The sequence below is a fragment of the Equus przewalskii genome, chromosome 3 (genome assembly GCF_037783145.1).
Source record: "Equus przewalskii isolate Varuska chromosome 3, EquPr2, whole genome shotgun sequence".
NCBI classification, from domain to species: Eukaryota; Metazoa; Chordata; class Mammalia; order Perissodactyla; family Equidae; genus Equus; species Equus przewalskii.
In genome coordinates, this window is record NC_091833.1 from 102,230,275 (window position 1) to 102,247,930 (window position 17,656).

The window sequence follows — 17,656 nt, forward strand, 5'->3', positions numbered from 1 at the left end:
TTTTGACTTAAAAAATAAGTGCTGTATGAGTGTTAGCTGTCTTTACTTAAATTTTCTCCCCTTCCCATCACTCAATCCCATAACTTTGTTTCATAGTTCCTATCAATAGTTCAAATGTTATTATTTGTTTCCTTACTTATTGTCTACTTTCCTGTATACTGAAGTATAAGCACCTTAATAGTAGGGTCCTTGTCTGTCCTTTTGACTCTTGTGTCCTCAATTTCTTAAAACATGATAGTAGGTATTAGATGATCACTATTTACTGAATAAGTGTATTATCAAATGGATCTGAAAAAAATCACAGAAAAAGTAAATGCTAAACCACATGGTCAAATAGTGTTTCAAATGAGGAGTGCACGGTATGATGGACTAGTTTAAAAGGGTTCATGGAAGAGGTTGAAATTAAGGTGGGATTTAAGGAGAGTGGAAGTTCAGTGTAGAGGAAGTATAGTGAAGGTTGGAAGCAGTCTTAGTCATCTTTGTATTCCTACTTCACAATATGAGTGTCTGGCATGTAAAATATCCTCAAAAATTTTTTTTAATTGAACTGAATTTAGGAAAGTGGATATTACAGAAAGTGAATAGTAGGAGCACCATGTAGAAGGATTCTATGAGGAATGAAAATATAAGTAAAACAGAAACAAACATTCTGAACCCATTTGTTTGAGTAGGATTGAAAATCCTTTGCATATATAATCAGCCTACAACTTACTACTGATTCCATTTTATTTAGAAGGAGATTCTGTTCTAGAAAAATGATGACCAGGAAGAGAAACCCCTAATATTTACCCAAACTGATGCCTAGTCCAATTCCATTGTTGTGAATACAGGCATTCCTAATCTCTGTTTGTGAAATGAATGACTCTTCCATGGGCCTGCTCCTCACAGCTTCCCTTCTTCCCATGCATCTGAATGAATCTACCTTTAAGTAAATAAGGCTAGTTTTTACCTTTTCTTTATTTTTTTTATAGTTCTTTCTCTTGGCTGCACATATGGTTATTGCTTCATAAGGAAATACAAACCAAATATGAACTCTTCCTATATTTTCTGTGGCTACAAGCTATTCATATACAGAAACTATTTCCTTTTATTAATAGGCAAGTGAATTGAATTGATTTTCTAACTCAATTTCTAAGGATTTTACCACACTTCTAATTTAAATCTTGCTTTATTGTTATGACAGACCAGCAGACCATTTTCCCTTTCTTGTCTCAGTTGTATGAATAATGACCTATATGAAGAAAACTACTTCAAAAAGATGCCGTAACAACTAATCAGAATTGTAAACATCTTAAATTGACACACACTGAAAATAACTCTCCAGAAAACACAAGCATCTTCCAGAAAGACCATAGTAAAAATGAAATCACAAAAAAGACACATTAGAATATAAAATAAAAAGTACTTTTGCTTCCTGCAGATTTTCCCTTCATTTGGTTTTATCTCACATCTATGATGAAATAGTGTGGAATTTTAATGAGAAAGAAAAGTTACAACTCATATCAATATGGGCTCTTTGTTTTCCAATAGCCTCTTTTTCTTGGCCTCAGTTTCATCATCTGTAAAATGGAGATTGTTATGGTGACTGTCTCTTGGATTGATTCACTGATATATGATTTTGTAGGTTCTGTTTTATTTTATCTCATCTCATTCCTTGACACTGTATTACATGGGGATATTTACTAAAGGAAGATGATTAGACATGGCACTGAAAAACAGAACTAGTCTAATTATTTGTTTTTATTTTTTTAAAGGACACTAGCTAAGCTCACCTAAGTTGGAAGGAAAAGAATGAAACCAGTCTTTATAAAATTCTGCCCAGTGAGTCACCCTTAAGAGTTGCTTTGCTGAGCATGAGAATGCAAGATGGGAATAAATCCTGCAAAGACACTGCTTTAATTCACCCTGCTGAGCAGTCTCCACAAAGGGCAAAGGCAGATCTGTTGGGCACCCGGTACCCAGGCTGGGTTATAGTGTTATCCCAATCGACAGAGGTGTCATATGCAGCACACGTCTTTTACAAGCTCTGAGCTTATTTCTCTCCAGAGCCTCTCTACATCACTCCTGGTTTTATAATTAAATTAGGCACTTAGGAATCCTTATTACTTTTTTTCTACCACTGGGGTGTTACTTAGTTGAGTCCTGCATTGTTTATGAAGATGGAGGATATGGGGAGCAGAAAGCCTGATATATGGTAATCTACTCGCAGATTTAATTGGTGAATTCTCCTTTGGATGGAACTGCATCTGCTCAGTGAAATTGTCCATAGCTACTTACCTCTTGAAACTGACTCATTTCTAGTCTGGTTTTTGTGTCTTCCATAATAGAACAGTAAACAATTCAAGGGCAGGATTATTTGTCCCCTTTCGCTGCCATGGTGCTTCACCTAGCATCTCCCAGCGCACACCTACAGTCCTATTTAAATAACAATTAGCCCGCACTGAGTCAGAGCAAATAATAAAGCTTACTGCAGATTCATTTCAAACCCCAGTGAAGGGGAAGGTCAAAACCTGGGAAAAAAAAACAAAGAACTCAGCCTCTCTTAAGCTCCAATAACAACTTGTGCAGACCAGTGGCAGAAATAGTATCTGAAATATTCTTATTACTTCAAACTAACAAGTCACTCTTTTGTCTTAATCTGGAGGCATATCTCTTAAATACTCACAGCCAACCATTATATAGTGATTAAGGAGAATTTGCAAAGTATTAGACTCATTTCCAAACATTTTGCTAAACTAACTCATTTAATTCTTACAACGACTCCATGAGGTAGATGCTATAATTATCTCCATTTCACAATTGAGGAAACTGAGATGTGTGGAGGTTAAGAATTTGCCTAAAATCACATGGCTAAGAATGAGATCAGAGAGATTTGATCCTAGATGATTTGGCTCCGAAACCCCAAATGCTTAGCAACCAGGCTCTGCTGACACTTGCTTATTGAAGTATAAATGTAAGGAGCATGTTTTGAAGTATTCTCTCAATTTTGTTTCCTAATCATTATGCCCATTTCTCCATCTCGGAACCTTGTCTAACTTTATGACCTTAAGGATGGGAAGTAGGTCTAAGAAATTATGACGTAGGGCGCTCTCCTGGCCACATGAAAAGAAGAAGAGGGAAACTAGGCTATTGTCTCTTTGGAGGATTATGGAGAGATGAAGGAGTCAAAATTGAGAGAAACAGAGTTGAACCACTGTGTCTTAATATCCTCTTTTTGGACTGAAGTCTGAGATGGGGAGGTAGCTTAGATAAGATGCGGGTGAAGCTAATAGTATCTGGAATTTGTCCCACCCCTAGATAGGAACATTGGGAGACTGAATCATAGGATCCCCTTGCAATAACCTGAGGATACCACATGGTTCAGTACAGTGGGAGAGACTGACTTAATGTTCCCAAGTCATGGAAGGAACCCTGAAGTTCCCACAGGCTCCCTAATGTTAATGTTGAGGCTGCTGAAAGCTTGAGGAGATTGTTACAAGAGGAGTGACCCTTTAATCAAAGCCAAAACTGCAATGGACCGCCTGAGTCGGGGTCAAAATGGCAGTGAGAGCTGGTTTTTGGGGGTCTGCAAGACCAATGAGAATAAAGATGAAGCTGAATCAGCAGCAGGGACCACCAGGACCTGATCAAGCTAAGCAAAAAGCTGAAGAGGTATTCAAACTGCAGACTTCAGGAGCAGATGCCAGCAGGACATCCACAGAAAGGAGAGGATCACGCACAGCTCAGCAGCGCAGCTGGGGACCGGCAAGGCACCAGGGCCCCCCATTTTTGACAATTTTTTAATTGGAAAAATTAAAATGAGATTTTAAATCCTCATAGGTTATATGCAAATGCCACCTTGAAGAAAAGTAGCTGAAAGAGGGGTCAAATTTGAAAAAAAATTGAGTCATTTTAAAGATGTTGAATTACCTTAAGAGATGTTTTAAATTATTCTATTATGTCCTAATTGAATTAAAATTAAAGTTTTATTTCCTACTACTATTGAAGTGGGACTCATGAGGAAGCTCAATGAAAAGAAATAAATAACTATTATTTCTTCCCTCTGGTAGTGTGGTGCTTTAAATTTCGATTTGTCTGCAAAATTTTCTTTCAAACTTGCAAGGCTCTGCATCAATCTCCATTCTATGGGCAGAATGTAGTGCAATGTCACTTTTAAGCTTTTTTTCTAAGGGTGCACGTTAGTTTAGAAATTAGTTCCTTCTACAGGTTGAAAGGGTGCCAAATATCTTCAACTCTCTTGAAGAATGTTATTAAAACATTGGCAAAATTCCCTAAAATATTAAGTAAATGTTAAGCTTATCACATTTAATGAAACCTCTAAATTTTAGGGGTTAAACCATTGCTGAAAACGAATTATCTTATTATTATATAATATATTAGTTTGATTATCTATTGCTGCATAATAAACTACCCTAAAATGAGTGGCTTAAAATAACAATGATTTATTGCTCACAATTCTGAATTTTGAGCTGGGTTCAGCTGGATGGATTTTTTTGCTGCTCTCGCCTGAGCTCGTTGACGTGGCTGCAGATATCAATGGTCTTCTGTGACATTTGGCTTCCAGATGGTTTTGGTCAATGGAAGGAACCAGTTCTACACGCAGGAGAGGAAAGAAAGTGAAGTAAGGGTTAGTTTTGGGCCTCTGGCTTTTTCCTTGTTCTTCTACCATGGCCACAGATTTTATTGACCAGCTTCTACAGTTACAGCTGTTGTCTCTGGGTTCTGGCATCTGTCCCTTCCTTGTGTACTCTATTAAATTTGTCTTAATTGGCCAGTTTGAATGTGCTCTTTCCTGACAAGACCTTGATATTTGGTGCGTGTCTTAGCATTGGAAATATAAAGTGAACCAAACAGATACTCTCTTCCATTCTCCAGGGCCTTAGTCAACACTTTATCACATAAAGTCAAATTAAGCAAAAGAGTTTATACTTTAATGGAGGTTGCCTAAAATAAATACAATAAATAAACAAAATCCATAGTAATTTGGATAGCAATTAAGTGCTAGGAAGAAAAAAAGAATGTATGGGAGTTAGAAAATACAGGAAGAGGAGTTTTGAAACTTTAAAATATTTATGTAAGCTGGAATTGAAAATCCTTGAGCAGTAGTCTGGTTCAGTCCTATATCCTTGGCTCCTAGAATAGTGCCTGACACTTCGTAGGTTCTCAATAAATAGTTGTTGAGTAAATGAATGCATGAATGAGTACACATACAAATGCATTCATGCATTCATTCATTCATTCATTCATCCTAATACTTACAGAGTGCCAATTCTGCTAGACAATCAGGATAATATAAAATGACCAATGACCAAAGTTCTTTCCTTTAAGGAATTGACAACTAATATCCTTCCCATCCAACAATATTATAATGGCCTGTGATGCACATCATTTCCTGAACTTCTTTTTACTCCCGTATGTGCAGTGGCCCTCTACACATAACGAAACAAACTGAAATTAGTCAAGACTCTTATATTGAATGACCCAACTGATTTTAACAATAGCATAGGTTGATTTTCTTGACTCATAGATACTAGAAGTTAGTGCAAGTTTAGTTCAGGGTTCGGCTGGATCCAGGCTCTTAATAAGCGTTAGTATTGATCCCTATTCTTCACTTGGTGCTCTTTTCCTGTTTTATTTGATGTTAGCTTAATTTTCACCTGCTCTTTCCCCACAGGTGGTAGAAATTTGCTATGTACAGCCGCGGGCTTACAACCTCCTACTCCGTAATGTGTGCAGGAAAAGTTTATTTCCTAACTATTCCAGCAAAGTTTTGAGTGTGTCTTTCATTGGCCAACTGTGGGTCACATGCCTATCTTTCAACCAGCGATTGTAGTCAGAGAGATGTGAATCTCTGATTGGCCGTATCTGGCTGACACATCACCCCTAGATTCAGTAATGAGAACCAAACTACTGAAATCACTTGGACTTAAGAGAATGTCCTAAGAAAAATTGGGTTTGTATTACCATAAGGAGGAATGGATACTGGTCAAACAAAAGCAACAGAAGTCTCAGATACTCTACTAAAAAGCTTTATACTTTATATACTAATATTCTAATTAAAGCTCCTAATTAGGACTAACTGGGAGGTGGAAATTTTGGGTAAATTGGTAGACACATTTAAAAGAAGTTTCTGTTTCTTTTAAATGAATTTCATGTGGATATGTAACAGAACAAATTCACTAAGCATTGCTTCTACTTCTTTGAGGCTAATTGCTGTAAAGAATACATGGAAAGAGTTTGTAATTAGCATGTCTTTTATTTCTATAAGAGAACGGATGCTTCTAAAGTATTTGAGAAGGATTGAAAATGTAGTTCTTCAAGTGGTTTTAAACACTTTGCTGCAATTCTTCTTACACTATTAATTTACTTGGTCAAATTATCACAGATTCTGAATTAATGGAGTGTTAGTATGCATGCAGATGGGATTATGTAGTTTGCTTTAAATGATCCTCAAGGCATTGTGTTCCCTCTACCAGTGGGAGAATTGTGCAAATGTTTGCTGAATCTTTTTAAAGTAAAAGCTTTAAAGATTAGCCCATTTATTTATTGAAATTGTGTTAATTTACTTTGAAGCATAGACTTTTTTACTCAAGACAAAGTAGGTCTTGCTTATTTTAGATCTCTGCCTTGAACTAGAGGATTGTCTTACTGTCTGTTGGAACAGTGTATCTCTAAGTGTGGTCCATAACAGTGCCATTGAAGTGTGGTCCTTCAACTATTATAGATACACAAGAAACAAAATACAGAAATTGAGAGCATTTATAACTGTTATAGCAATTAAGTATTTTTGCAATGTCCAAATGCATACTCAGTAGAATAATATTGTTGAAAATGGTATAGACCAAGTTGGGTGTGCTTGAACTTGCATTATCAATTACACTTGCCATGAACTGCATCCTAATAAGGCACAATGGACCACATATCACTTGTAAAGGATTGAAAAAAAAAAAAAAACTAGTTCCTTATGCAAGATAGTTTGAAAACAACAATTGTACCAAAAAAAAAAAATGTTGGAAAGCATAAGGAAGCTACCAAGACAATGGATTTCTCAACCCAAATGTCGAAGATGGTAGCATTATTCAAGGCCTCACATGATCTCAGCAATTTTTTTTATATGCAGTGTTTGAAACACAGAAATAATATACAAATATCTAAAGAACAAAACAATGTGATTAAAGATCAAAATAAGCATTAGAGAATATAAATAGAATTACTAATAATCCAGATAATGGATCTATCAGTTATACAGTTTAAAATAACTAAATATGCTCTAGATATAAGATAAGATTGGGAATTTTGTCAGAGAACTGGAACATATGTTATATTAGTAACAAATAGAAATTATACAACTAAAAGATGCAACAGCTGTATCAAGAATCAGTGAATGAATTTATCAGCAGATTAGATACAGCTCAGAAAGAAAATCAGTTAAATAAAAATTAGCTAAGTTGAAAACATATAGAATGCAGCAAGCAGAGACAAAATGGTAGAAAACACACCACACAAATTGCAAAGACACATGGGGTACAGTGAAATATCTATCTACATGTAACTGAAGTCCCAGAAGGAGAAGGGAGAAATAATTAGGCTGAATAATATTTGAAGAGAAAATGCTAGAGTATTTTTCTGAATTGACAAACGATTTCAAACCATAGATTTAAGAGGCACTATGAACCTTAAGCTTGATAAATACAATGAAAGCCACACTGATGCACACCACAGTCAAATTACTGAAAACCAAAGAATTAAGAAACTCTCCAAAGCAACTAGAAGAAATGTTCCCTTCAAAGAGCAGCAGTTAGACTAACGGCTGATTTTTCAACAGAAACTATGGTTGAAGAAGGTCAATGAAATAAAATTTTAAATTGTTAAGAAAAGCTGTAAACCTATAGTTCTATACTCAGTGGAAATATTCTTCAAAAATAAGAGTGAAATAAGGTAATTTTCAGACAAACAAAAACTGGGAGAATTTATCACTAATGTATGACCCCAGAGAAAATAAGGATATTCTACAGGCAAGAGAAAAGTGATCGTGGTTAGAAGCTCAGAGTTGCAGGAAGATATGAAGAGCAATATAAGCGTAAATGTAAACGTGGATAAGTCTAAATGAATATTAATGGTGTGAGACAATAGAATGTCTTATGGGGTCTCAAATACAGAGAGAATTAAAATAGCAACAGGAGTGCTGTAACAATTGAGGGGGTGGGTAAATAGAGACAGATATTAAAAGTCCTTTGCATGTCCAAAAAAAGAAAACAAGCCCTTATTTCCATTAAAATTTGATGAGTCAAGAACAATGGTTCTCAACCAACAGTGATTGTATCCTGCAAAGGATATTTGACAATATCTGGAGACGTTTTTGATGGTCACAACTAAGGGGATATATCTGGCTTTCAATGGGTAGAAGCTAGAAATGCTGCTAAAATCTTATAATGCACAGGAAAGCCCCTCTCATCACAAAGGATTATCTGGTCCAAATTGTGACTAGTGCTGAGTTTCAGAAACCCTGATCTAGGCTCATCACTAAAGAAAAGAATAAAAGCATGACACTCAAGCTAATAGAGAGGTGAAAAATGATAAAAATAATAAATTCATATTGGGACAAGAGAAAAATAGAAAAAAGGAAGATAGAGCAGGTGGAACAAACAGAAAGTAAATCAGATGATGGTAAATTTAAAATCAATTCCTTCAGTAGTTGCTTTAAATATAGATGGACAGATGCTCCAATATAAAAAAGATTGTGTTGCTGGATAAAATAAGCTACCCTGTGCCACTTACAATAAATATACCTAAAAATAAAATCAATGCATAAAATGCAGAAAGATTTAAAGTTAAAGAATGTTAATATATTTTTTGCAAAATCAATGAATAAAAGCAAAAATTTAGCAGTTTCCTATTGCTTTTGAGAAGCATTTATACATAGCAATTTTTTTCTCTCTCCCCTCATCCAGATGCGTTATTTAAAGCCTTTTTGCACCATGACAATCAGTAGTAATTGTAGATTCAATTTTGTCGTAGATGACTGTCTTCATAACTCAGTAGACCATGAACTTCACAACAGAGATTAGATTTGCTTTTAATTTTCCTGTTATAAGCACAGCATCTGCCATAGTGCCTGGCATATAGCAAGTATTCTATTTATACAATGATTTTAAAATATGTGTGGCATTCCTTTACCCCAGTAGTTCTCTAACTTTTGGGTCTCAGATCATTTTACACTATTAAGCATCATTGAGGATTCCAAAGAGTTTGTGTAGTCATATCTATCAATAATTACCATGTTACATATTAAAACTGAGAGATTTTTTAAAGCCCTTATTAATTCATTTAAAAATGGTAAACCTGTAGTATAACATAATTACATATTCTTTTGAAAATGACTATTTTTTCAAAAACATTTAATGAGAGTAATAGCATTGTTTACCTTTTTTGCAAATCTCTTAAGTGTCTGGTTTAATAGAAGACAGTTGTGTTCTTATATCTGGTTGTGCATTCAATCCGTTGCAATACCTTATTTTGGTTGAAGTGTATAAAGAGAATTCAATCTTTCACAGACATGTAGTTGGAAAATGGAAGAGTATTTTAGTAGCCTTTTCAGAAAATAATGGATGTTAGCATTTGATATTACACCAAAACTTGACAAGTAGTATTTTCTTAAAGGTTAATTGCAATATGCAATTGGAAAACAGCAATTACCTTTTCTCTCTGTTACTTTAGAATTCATGCATCTAATTTGCATTTTGAATAGATCTTTTATCCAGGCATGATTTTCTAACATCATTCATTGGTCATTTGGAAAATACTGATTCATCTAATTATGAAGACCTTCCAAATATTGATACATTTCATTGTACAATATAAAAGTATAAAACTCATTAAAATAACAGACAATTTAATCAGAAAATATTGGGAAGTGATCAAGCTTATGATGTTACTCACCAGTTTCAAAATTGTGATTTGGGGGGCTGGCCTGGTTGCAGAGTGGTTAAGTTCATGTGCTCTCCTTGGTGGACCTGGGTTTTCAGGTTCAAATCCTGGGTGCAGACCTACACACCACTCATCAAGCCATGCTGTGGCAGTATCCCACATACAAAATAGAGAAATATTGGCACAGATGTTAGCTCACCGACAATCTTCCTCAAGCAAAAAGAGGAAGATTGGCAAAAGATGTTAGCTCAGGGCCAATCTTCCTCACACACACAAAATTCTAATTTTCATTTGAAAGCTTGAGTTTTATCACTGGCAACAATCGTTATCAGTTGTTTTCTTTGAAGTAATAGGCTCACTTCTCTCATTTTGAGAAAATGTCTGCTAGATACTGAGAAGTCTGAATAATAATACTTTGGCAGTCATTTTGACAAGTAATAATGTATTCCATGGTAAAAAATAAAAAGCAGCAAATTCAGTTCACAACTCAAACAACCAAATAAGTACTTTTCCTGGAGATAACTGTTTTACTTCTGTAGACAGAAGAAGAGCTTTATGCATATTTCCCATTTTGTCAAATGGAAGATTAAAAAGACGTACTCAAGGATCAGGATTTAATAAAATTAAACATTTTAACTACATCTTCAGGGACATTCTTGACTGCAACTGGCTCATTTATTTTTCCTTCCTGCATGTGTATGGCAATGAAGAATACAATTGCTAGCTAATACAATTTGGTGACTTGGCCTTAATCTCTGCTAAGGAGCCAACAGTTTTACTCACCATTGCTTTTACACCATTAGTAAAAATGCCAAAACAGTGCAAAAGGTAAATGGTTTTTACTTCATGGATTCTAGTCTTGGGGACCCCCAAAGTTCTCACAGACCACACTTTGAGAAGCATTGCTTTATATATATTTATCTAATGTAACCGCCAGACTGGCTACTTGTCCCTGTCCACTCCTCCACCTTTGGGAATTTCTTCATTCAAAGTGCTCCTTTCTCTCACTCTGCCTTCTTCAGTATGGTCTTGTCCTCCCCAGGGCATGACACATTGGCTGACCTCCAAATGGATTTGATCGCTCCCACACTGAGTCGTGACACTGTTTTTAACAGGTCTTGTGGTGGAATTCCACATTGGTGGTCTCTAATTGTGCCATCACTAGTGTTCTCTGAGCTTTCTAGAGGTGGACCCTGTGTGCTATTCGTCTTTGAAAACTACTTAGTGCCTAAGAAAACATCCTGCATATTTACATCCCTGCATAAATATTTACTACATTGAAGTGAATTAAGTACGATTTTATTAAAACTCATGGAATCATCTCCAGGGAATTAGATTAACTTTACAAAACTGCTTGTGCTTTAAGATAGGTATTTTTGTCACTTACCCTAAAAAATAGAATTAAGACTATTAAACCCAATGACCTGGATGATCCAATACAAATTGGATCGTTTTGCTAGAGATTAATTCATTCCTTTAGTTACTCATTCATTATTCTTTCATTAACTTTAGTTTTTAAACAAGGATTTATTTAGCACTTACTATGTGGAAGCTATACAGACATAATCAGGAACAATGGAGAGTGTCTCATCCAAAGGGCTTACGTTCTTTCAGAAGCTATATTATGATCACCTACTAAGTGTAAGGAGATGTCTAGTCATTTGTTAGACAGACTTCCTGCCACCATAAAGTATATATCGTATAACTGAAGAGACATGTAGATTAATAAATGAAAATACAGTATGTTGGGGGCCTGGCCCAGTGGCATAATTAGTAAGTTTGCACACTCCACTTTGGCAGCCTGGAGTTCCTGGGTTCAGATCCCAGGCACAGACCTATATGTTGCTCACCAAGCCATGCTGTGGTGGCACCCCATATACAAAATACAGGAAGATTGGCAAAGATTTTAGCTCAGCATCAATCTTCCTCAAGCAAAAAGAGGGAGATTTGCAACAGATGTTAGCTCAGGGCCAATCTTCCTCACCAAAATGAACAAACGACTAAATGAATGAATAAATAAATAAAATACAGTATGTTGGACACTATTACAGAAACATGAACAATAAATTGTGGCAGCTCTGAAAAGGGAGCAAATAATCCTGCCTGGAGAAGTGAATGAAAGCATCACCATTGAGTTAACATTTGAATTGCATCTTAATTAGAAGAGTTGTGATAGGTGAAGAAAGAGATAAGGACAATTCTTGCAACAACTAATGACAGAAACATGGAATTGTGATATATCCTATTATGTTCAAGAAGTGATTAAAGTCCCTAAGAGCAGGATCAGAGGATATATGTAGTAGAGGAGGTTGAAATATAGTTTGGGCTTAGATTGTTCTAGGCTGGGTAAGATCTACTAGGAAGCTTGAATTTTATGGGTAAGCATTAGGGACCCAATGCAAATGTTTAAGGATAGTGATGTGAACACCTCTGCATTTTTGGTAGAGCAGCCTAATGACCAAGTAGAACCTAATGAGTGTGGTTGGATAATGCAGATAGAAAACTAGTTAAAGCAACAATGGCACAATTTCAATCAGAAATGGTGAAAACCAGAACTAGCATCTCAGCAATAAAGGGTAAAAAGAGAGAGCCAAATTTGAGAGGCATTTCTGTAACAAATAGAATTGATCTGACTTAGCAGTTATTTGGATTTGGGGAATGAGATAGAGGTAGGAGGTGAGGATAACACAGACATTTGAACATTGGGAAATTGGGAAATTGGAAGTGCCATTAACCAAGATCAAAAATGCATGAGATGATGAGCAAGCCCTGATGGCCTAGTGGTTAAAGTTTGCCATTCGCCACTTCGGCCCAATTTGTTTCCTGGTCGTGGAAACACACCACCCATCTGTCACTTGCCATGCTATGCAGTGGCTCACATAGGAGAACTAGAATGACTAACTACTAGGATATACAACCAGTCACTGGGGTTTTGGAGAGGGGGAAAAAAAAAAAGGGAAGATTGGCAATAGATGCTAGTGCAGGGCTAATCTTTCCTTTCCAAAAAAAAAGTTAAATGAAAAGTTTACTCTTAAGAAAAATGCATAAGATGGAACTGGTTAACAAGGTGGGGAGAAACTTTCCATTTTAGATAGAAATTGGACTTCAGAAACAAATAGTCCTGTATCCCAACCTTAGTTCTCTAAACTGTTGTGTATGATATTTTTATTTAATTTGTAAAATGGATATGCTCACTGTGTATTGAAGAATTTGTCCCTGCACAAAGAGAAGTCTGGCTTTTGTTCCTGGCTCCTGGGAGGTAACCCTTAAACCTTTGGAATTTCCCAAGTGATAGGAATGTTTTTGTTGTTCAAGGTGGGCCCCTTGTACCACACCTGATAGCTCATGCTGAGAAGGTGACTCATGGTAGACCCCTTGGACCATGTGGTGTCAATCACACCTACATAATGAAGCCTCAAAAAAAACTCTGAACACAGAAGCTCAAGTGATCTTCCCAGTTGTCAATACTCCATATATATTGTCACACATGAATAGTAGGAGGGCAAAGCATCCTGAGGGCAATGGAAGCTTCACATTTGGAATGCTCTTAGACTCCACCTTATGCATCTCCTTTTTGGCTGGTTCTAACTTGTATCCTTTCACTGTAATATATCATATCAATGAGTATAATATAATAGCCTTCAGTGAGTTCTGAGAGGCTTTCTAGTGAATCATCAAAACTGAAGTTGGTTTTGGGAAACCCCTGAACTTGTAATTGGTGTCAGAAGTAAGGGTAGTCTTGAATGGACTTCCCTCTCTAAATTTGTGGTCAGATCCTAACACCTTATAGTTGAGGTCAGGAGTCTTGGGCAGACTTGACGATCTGAAGGACTGTGCCCTTAACCCCACAGTTGGCTTAATGCTAGGTTCTTACAGACTTGTGAGAATTAACTCGTTTATTCTACAAATGTTTGCACAAACTATATAGTATATATGGTGTGTGGCACTGGAGTTATAGCAACGAAAACACGTTCAACCTCTCCTCTCATGGAACATAGAACACAGGATTAAGTGAGGTCAGCTATGTGCAATAGACTGAATGTTTGTGTCTCCCCAAAATTCATATGTTGAAGTCCTAATCCCCAATGTGATGGTATTAGGAGGTGGGGCCTTTGGGAGGTGATTAGGTCATGAGGGTGGAGCCCTCATGAATGAGATTAGTGCCTTTATAAAAGGGACCCAAGAGAGCTCTCTTGGCCTCTTTATGCCATGTGAGGATACAATGAGAAGACAGCAGTCTGCAACCCAGAAGTCCCTCACCAAAACTCAACCATTCTGGCCCCCTGATCTTGGACTTTCAGCCTCCAGAACTGTGAAAAACAAATTTCTGTTATTTATAAGCCACCCAGTCTGTGGTTATTCACTATAGCAGCCTGAATTGACTATGACAGTATGTAAAACTGTAAAGAAATTGGCATAACTCCTCGCACACAGTGAGGTCCAAATAGATATGAATCCCCCTTGACCAAGTTACAGCCAGGTGGAGATGGATGTATAGTGGGAGAATAGTTTGGTGTATAAATATAAATATGGGTGTTGTTAGCATCTAGATGGTGTTTGAATTCATGAATATGAGTGAGATCATGTAGGAAGGGCTTTTAGAAAGAGCCTTTGGCTGAAGAAACAAAAGGTCTTCTCAAGCTCAAAGAGAAACAAAGGATCCCAGCATAGACAAGGCAGATTGTTCCATACCTGCTTTATGGTAATAGATAACATACAATTGAAACACATGACCTGAAATTATGAAAATAATTTATTTCCAAGTGGATAGGTAAAGGAAACCCAAAATTGATGCTTCCTTAAAATACTTGCAGCAAATATAGGAGAAATACATATACAGAATGAGAACTTTCCACAAAGAGTTAATAAGGAGTTTCATCTTAATATTCTGATGGGCCACTCGTCTCTAGATTATAACATGTTGCAGCTGCAAATACACTTTTGGCCCCAATGATTTCCTGGAGTGAAAACAAAATCACTTTTAATTTTTGAAATGGGCATGTTAGCAAGAACAAATTTTCTGGATTTGTCAAATGAGCTTTTCTGCTTTCAAAGCAGAAAAGTTAGCATCCATTTCTGATCACTTTATAAATGTTATGCACAAAAATAAAAGAAATTGTCATATATTTCATACCAAAACGCTGTACAATGAAAAGTAAGCCTGGAGAAAGGAGGTCATGGGCAAAACTTCAGGGGGCGTTGATTTTTGCAGATGACATCATAGCTGGGGAGAAATATAATTGAACCTGTGTTGTTCACTCTGTGGTTTCCTAGCACCCATAATGCAAAAGCTTATAATAGGCATGTAGAGGTTCTTATGCTAGAGAGAGTTAGCAGGATTTTATTTCTCAGGATGATAAAGCGTGTTCTTCAAGTGATTGCTGGAGAAAATAGATAATTGACTGAGCCACTAAAGTGCGGTATTATCCTCGTCTTCTTGTCTTCATTTGTTCCTCTGTTTTTAAGTAATGCTTCAGCCCCATTCAACAAGTGACCCAGAATATGAAAACACTCTCAAATTTGATCTTATGCACAAAAAAAACACCTCTTAAAAACTTATTTTTTAGAAAATCAATTGCTGGAGAACAATACTGGGAACAACTTATGATTCACTAGACGACACACCACTGTCTTTCTAGTATTGGAAAAAGTAATGATAACACATATTTTTGAACAGAAGACTTTGTGCAATGCAGAGTAACCAGATTTTCAGCAAAGTGAAGCATTCCATATGCTAATAAAGACAAAAGCACTTGGCATTTCCCATTGTCTTCAGCAGTCGAAGTCAGCCCTAAATCTCTAACGAGTACAGCAAGAGTATGCAGTGAAATGAAGATCTCTGCTCTGTTTTATCCCTTCTACTGAACTTTTCAAATACAGAAACTTTTCAAATTGTCTTTGTAGGGTTTTCTCTGCTGTGTAAACTTATATATCTTGATGCCCAGATTGGCTGTATTGAAACTGGATGATTAAAAGTAGACAAATATTTAAAATGCACAGAGTATTATTATATTAATGTATTCATTCAACAAACATTTATCACGGGGGTTGTATTAAATTCTACATTAGGAACACAATTCAAAAGTGAAAACCTGAAGTACTATCTGGTCAGATACTCACGAAGGCATTAATTCTTAGGGCCTGCCTCCTCAGATTTCATGCCCATAGCTGGAAAACTAGGATCAAAAGTTGCTCCAAATAACAGTAGCTCCAGCTTGAACAGGTAGCGTTCGTTACATTGCCACGTTGTGTCTCATAGAATCGCTTTGGGGTTTTATTCAAAATACTGTAAAGAATATCAGAAGTTCATATTTTTCTTCATATTGTTAAATTTTATTTAAACAGCACCATTTTTAAGGTTCTTTTATCAGAATAAGTTCCTTTCATCAGAATAAATTTCTTTTTTCACACACACAGAACAATAGTTTGTATGTTTTCATTTCATAGTTTTTGCAAAGGGATTGCAAGAATCGTTGATGACCAAACTTAAAATAGTATCAAAGGTAATTTTTAATAATTTAAGAAAATTTAAAAAGTAATGCTGATATACTAAATTATTACTTTTCTTACTTTTGATTAACTAGATTTTAGTGAAAAGAGGATATGTGCACATGGTAAAAAAAGTAAATAAGGGAGAAAAAGGTAAGCAATGAAAAGGTGATATCCATTTTCCCCCAGAACCCTCAGATCTGCCCACTTCCCAGAGGTCACCACTGCCAAAAGGTTATTTGCCTCCAGAAATAATTCTCTGCATATAAAACATGTATGATACAGGTGATGCCTTTTTAAACTTTTTATTTTCAAATAATTTTAAATTTACTGAAAAGTTGCAAAAATAGTACAGAACCTTCATACATGTCTTACTAATTTCCTCTCATGCTAGCAACTTGCAGAAAAATGGCACAATTTATCACAACCAAAACATTAACGTTGGATTAGTAATAATAACTAAATGACATATTTAAATTTTAGTGATCTGCTGCCTCCAATGTCTTTTTTTCTGTTCCAGAATATAATCCAAGATCCCATATTGCAGTTAGTTGTTGTGTCTCCATAGCCTTCTCCAATCTAGGCCAGTTTCTCAGTCTTGTCTTGTATTACCTTTGTATTTTTGATGAGTGCTAGTTATTTTAGAGAATGTCTCTCAATTTGAGTTCATCTAATGTTTCTTCGGGTTACATTGTATTATATATTTTGGTCAAAAATTCCGTGTCTGCATCATAAGAGGTGCACCTTGGGAGTATATCTTAATATTGATGTTGTGCACTGATGTTATAAAAAATTTAATACCGATTTTAGTGTATTCCACATATCACTTTGATGTTTATTTAACTTAAAGAAAATTCCATTTCAGCATACCATTCTTCTTTATGTCTACAGAGTATTCAGTTGCACTGTGGGCCACCATTTGTTTAATGTCTACTATTGTTGAACATTCAGATTACTTATGGTCTTTTCAACTTTAAATAACAATGCTGAAAAGGACGTTACTTTAAATGCGTTTGTGTGGGTCAATGTACATACACGTAGGGTAAGTTTCTAGCAGTGGAATTGCTGGGTCAAAGTTGATGTGCATGTTAATTTTGATGATATTGACAAATTTCCTGACAATTTACATGCCCCTCTTTAGTCATGTAGCAGGGAGGCTTATTTTTTCACATGCTGGCTGACACTTTTTGATCTTTGCCAGTACGATAAGAGAAGAGTGGTATTTTATTATGGTTTTATT